The 5934-nt window shown below is 38.5% G+C and overlaps 1 pseudogene; it reads right to left on the reverse strand.

Annotated features, from left to right (window-relative positions):
• Positions 1–1648: 1648 nt before the first annotated feature.
• Positions 1649–5595, reverse strand: LOC145341214 (putative potassium channel regulatory protein pseudogene; annotated as a pseudogene).
• Positions 5596–5934: the final 339 nt, after the last annotated feature.

The raw sequence follows: 5934 nt of genomic DNA on the forward strand, positions 1-5934 counted from the left end.
TTCAAATATTATTTAAAAGGTGAAATATATTCTAACAGTAATCAGGAATAGTATGTATTACGTTCATATGTCTTACATATGGAACTATTGAACAGAACTTGTACACACTGATAGAAACTATTTGAAAAGTGATTTGATAAAATAAAACTATATGAGGTTCCAAATGCATCAATTAGAGAAATTAAATAATTATTTGGTTCCCAGCTAATTATCTACTGAACAAGAGCAAAAATTATAACTACATTGGAACAATTAGATTTACAAAAGAACATAGGAAAAGAAGTCCATCTGTTTACTCGCATCTGCTCTGCCATTCAATAAGATTTTGGCTGATATGTTGGAAGCTTTTCCTGCTCCGTAATCCTCCACTCCCTTGTAGGTCAAACATCTTTCCAACTTTGACTTGCAACAAGTGCTTCACTCACTGATTTCTTGTGTGTGTGCACGCGCGCGTGCTGGGTCCCGCTTCCAGGAACTTGCTGCCTTCAACATAGTGAATTTCAGGTTAACTTAAGCTGATTCTTAAAGGTTACAGAGTCCCAGGCATAGAATTTTTACCTTCTTGTCCTGCAATAGTAATCAATACTATTACTTTAATCCCTGACCTTGCACAAAATATAAGGAATCAGGGCCACACAGTGGTTAGCACTACTGCCTCACAACTCTAGGGATCCAGGTTCAATTTTCAGCCTTGGGTGACTGTGTGGAGTTTACACATTCTCCCCGTATTTGCATGGATTTCCTCCCACGGTCCCAAGATGTGTAGGTTAGGTGGATTGGCCATGATAAATTGACTCTCATGGCCAAAGATGTGTAGGTTAGGGGATTAGCAGGGTAAATGTGCAGAGTTATGGGGATGGGGCAATGTGGAGAAGGGCAAGTAAAGAACTAAATGGTAGGTTTAATCTTGCACTTCCCTATTGACATGTTTACCAAGCCTGAAATTTTGTATTTCTCTTTCTTGGACTGTTCTTCCCATGAAAATGAAGTCTACTACATCCTCAAACTTACAGTGCAGAAGGAGGCCATTTGGCCCCTCCAGTCTGCATTGACCACAATCCTGCCCAGGCCCTATCCCCATAATCCCACGCATTTACTGTAGCTAGTCCCCCCGACATTAAGGAGTAATTTAGCATAGCCTATCCACCTAACCTGTGCATCTTTGGACTGTGGGAGGAAAGTGGAGCACCTGGAGGAAACCCACACAGATATGGGTAGAATGTGCAAACTCCACACAGACAGTGACCCAAGTTGGGAATCGAACCTGAGTCCCTGGAGCTGTGAGGCAGCAGTGCTAATCACTGTACCACTTTTTGTGGACCCCAGCAGTTGTGACACAATGCAATGTCGAGATTACCTTTTCATTCACACTGTTTTTCGCTATGCTAACATTGCTGTGATTCACAATTACGTTGGGTTAATTTTGAAGTATTATCAATCAAACAAACACACAAGGCACCATTTCCCATCTCTTACCACTGAAAATATAAATTATTCCATTTAATCAGTGGGTATTTTGTTATATCTGTGTTAACCAACTGATATGGTCAGCTGTTTATAATAGTCAAGACATGCACTTGGGCTATTGCTCAACTGTCATTTTATTGTTGAACATTGATCACTCATGATACTTGCATTTTATTGCAGTTTAGTTCATATTGCGCCTGAATGTATAACAGTCCACTGTGTCCTCCAGCTGGTATATTGTCCTCGTATTTTGTAGACAAAATCCAATCTTTGTCAGGGAATCAAGAAGAATTCCCAAAACATTGAAGCCCAGAAGAATTTTTTTGTCCTCCTGAGTCACTTGCACGTAACTAAGGGATAAAAGACGTAAAATTGAAACCAGGGTAAGCATTGTTTAAGAAAAATGATTTTGTGAAATACAGAATAATATGATTTGGTAAATTATCTGTCAATATTTGGTCCCACGGATTCCCTTTTGAGGATTATCAAGAAGTTTTCATTGTTCCGAAACATTAATTTGCCTACAATAACAGTTGGCTGATTTGAGTTGTCTATCAACCAAGGATATAAAGAAACAAAAGCTTTTTAATTCTACATAACTTCTGTCAGACCGTTATTGTTAATATTATCAATTATTACTTGAAGCCACAACAAGTCACCTTCAACTTTATTAAAACTTGCTTACCCTTTTACTCTTTGCCAATTCCCTCACATTTCTCCTACTGTCATCCAATATGCTCACTTAAAGTCGGAGTTACAGGATAACAATGCGGCTGACCTGCACTGAAGTCAACCTTACTATTCCCATGATTACATTTGCTGTGACTATCTAAGTCAGCATTAGACCATGGCTGGAATTCTCCAATATTGTATGCTCCACCACTGTTGTCAGTGAGAATGGGGAATTTGGCACTCAGCCAACTCTCCATTCACTGCAGCAGGACTGGAGAATCTCAGCTGTGGGTGAGGTCAGAGAATTCCAGCTCATATGTATCTCATTGAAAATGAAGTAGTGCCAGGGACTGGCTGAGTGCTATTGTCTTCATGCTCAAGATAGAAGAAATTCAGGCAACTATACATCAGTTAGGTTTAGTAGAAAGGATAGAATTTACTCAGATGTACGACAAAGAAAAATTGCTGCTAAAAATAAAAATCAGAAATTTCAGCATGGATGCTTGATCAATCATGTTGACAAATGTTAAGCAGCAACAGAAAGAGTAGACAATGGTAATAGGGCAATCTTTAAATTTGAATTTTCAAGAAGTCTTTGATACAGTCATAGAGATATGAATACAGTCAGAGCATGTGAAGTCATGATTGGTGGAAGAATGAGAAACAAACTAGTTTAGGGGATAAATAGGCAGACTGACAGAATATGAGAATGGTATTCCACAGGAATCAGTGCCGGGACCACTGTCGCTCATCATTTGTATAACCGATTTGTACTCGGGGATCAGATTTATGGACAAAACCAAATTGTGGATTACAGTTAATCTTGAGGAAGACTGTAACAAAATCCAATAAAGTGGTAACAAATTTTCAGATCGGTATGAGAACAGCAAACTAACTAAAACATAAAGAAATGTGAAGTGAAACATTTTGATTGGAGGAATAAAAAGGTCAGATACTTCTTTGAAAGAAAGAATCTAAATTGGGCAAAGAGGAAGAGCAATCCAATCATTAAAATTAGTAGTGTGGATTAAAAAGGCCCTAACAAATGCAAACATTGGAGGAATAGACTTCAAAAGCAGAAAGATTATGAGTATTGTGGATAGTTCTGGACTCTAAGTTACAAAAATAAAATGGAGTCACTAGAGAAAATGCAAGGAAGATTTAGGAGAATGATCACAGAATCCTAAGAAAATAGGCACTCTCTTTTTTTGAGAAAAGATAAGATAGAAAGGTAATTGAGTAATCTTTAAAATGAGGAATTATATAGGCATTGTTCCACTCGTGAGGGAGTCTAAAACTAGGGAGCCATACATTATAAAGTAGTTCCAAACAAATCTAATATGGAATTCAGAAAGATTTTTTTCCCACAGAGTATGGAATGTAGAATGTAAATGGAGTGGTTGAGGCAAATATAGGTTAATTTAAGAGGAAGTTATGTAAATATTAGGGTTGCAGGAAGCTGGTGTTAACCTTAAACACCAGGATAGATGTGTTGAGCGAAATGAAATGTTTCAATATTGTAAATGCAATGTAATTCCATGGAATGCACATGATGCCGATTAGCGTGTCTTCCTTATGTGGTGAAAAAGGTGCATGCCAGCAACATAGTATATTGTGGTTAATGCGGCCTTCACCAATTTGTGTTTCAAATTTTCATATACACCTTTTACTCCTTGGGGCAAAGTGAGGAAGCGTTAGGAAGGATTAGCAGTCTGATCATCAACTTGTTGAACTGTATTGAGAACATCCTTCCATGGTCAACAATTCCTGGAGTAAGGCTTGAACCTGGAGTCTTTGACAGGGGCGTAAACCTGAGCCACAAGATTTCCTGGCATCACTAGTTAAAACAGTGCAGACCAAATGTCTCCACCTGGGAATGAACCTGTTGTCTGAGTGTCTCTTCATTGAAGATGGTGCTGGTTGGTATCTGACTACAGGCAGTCTTCGACTTTGACATTTGAATTACAATGAATAGCACTTACAATGTTTATGAATTGACGCATTTCAAATTTAGAACATTGGTTTTGACTTTATGATGCTGCACCAGTGAACAAGCTTAATCATTCATGCGTGTGCATCACTGTTCTGCACAGCCCAACTCTCTGACTCAGGTTGAAGTTCTGACATGTTTTTATTTTGTGAATCTTTGTTTCCAAACATTTTCTTAAAATTTGTACTTTATAATGATTACTATAGTATAATTCTGGATTACATACAAACCGACTCGAGAACAGCTTCTTCCTGCTGCCATCAGACTTTTGAATGGACCTACCTTATAGTAAGTTGGTCTTTCTCTACGCCCTAGCTATGACTGTAACACTACATTCTGCACCCTCTCCTTCTCCCCAGTGCACTCTATGAATAGTATGCTTTGTATTGCCTGCAAGAAACAATACTTTTCACTGTATCCCAATGTATGTGACAATAATAAATCAAATATTTGGTGAAAATACGACATCAGGAATTAGATCAGGAACCAGTCCTCCATTTGTAACGTTGTTCTTATGAGAAAATCAGTTCCAAGTTACAACATTTTGACTTAAGATACATTTTTCTAGAATCAGTGGTGTCGTAACTCCAAGGCCTGCTTGTGTAAGGAGTTGAAAATCCTGGAAAAACAGGACAATATTCACTTTACTGTGTGATTAACCTACAAATGAAATCACATATGCTTAAATCCCACAGTTTAAAGCTGTGCAGTCCCACAAATGAACAAGGTGTTATAGTCGTTAAAAAGGAAATTTAACCACTTGTTAGAAATATTGTGCAGAAAGCTTATTTCTCATATCATGCCCTATATTGATATACCAGGTGTCTTTTAAAATTAAGTCGTTGACCTTTGTATTGTGAGTAATGTGTAAATTTTAATTTTGAATCTAGTACTTACATATTAACCTGCTCTCCATTTACATAGGGCTTAGCTCCACATTGGAAAACCAGGTCATGGAATGATAAATTCTGGACAGAGATCGGTTTTTTCTTCTCAGTGGAAACCTGCGGGTTGAAGCTCTTTTTCTCCACATGCATTCTTATCTGATTGGAAAGTGCAAGCACTGTTTCCACTGATGATCCAAAGACTCTGAAAAAGGCTCCCATCCTCTTTCGAATGTAGCGTACCTCCAGAATCTCTGGTTTGTTTTCCCTCTGCACCGTCTCCAGTGTGCCCAACGCTGGATCCAATTCATAGAACTCAAACTCCTTTATCAGTGAGTCATACTCGCAGAAGTCACTGGGCAGCAGTAACTCAGATGTCCTGAGGAAGTCTAATATGTAACCAAACAATGAGCCATCCCTGTCAATGAAGTACTCCCTGGGTCCTAGCTGTTGGATGGAGGGCTCTGATCCAGTGAGAATCCTGCACAGCTTGCTGCTAGGAACCTTGGCAAGAGTATCAGGAAATGTCTCAAAAATCTTTCCTCCAACGTTTAACTTTAAGGGTTGCTGTTCCTCGTCCATTTGCTATGGAAATATGCAGAGAGTCATGTGTTGGAGGCTAAAGTCCCACCCTTGAGAACCAAATGTATTCCTTTTTAGCTCGATAACTAAAGTTAGAACATTCTTGATTAATAAGGCATAGGAACAATTAAAATGAGTGCTTACAGATGAAGGCTTTTTTTTTCTTGAATGTCGCTTTTACTTGGTTGCTAAGATGCAAAGCAAAAACAGTAACAGACACACCCCTGGTAAACTGGTATTGTGAAGGAAGGCATGGGAACTTTTAAAGAAAACCCCACATTGTTGTGATCACATTGTAAAAACCTTTAGGGTTTCATGTACATTTTTGGCACTGCTTTT

Source organism: Carcharhinus amblyrhynchos, chromosome 3 (genome assembly GCF_965287045.1).
Source record: "Carcharhinus amblyrhynchos chromosome 3, sCarAmb.v2.hapA, whole genome shotgun sequence".
Taxonomy (NCBI): Eukaryota; Metazoa; Chordata; class Chondrichthyes; order Carcharhiniformes; family Carcharhinidae; genus Carcharhinus; species Carcharhinus amblyrhynchos.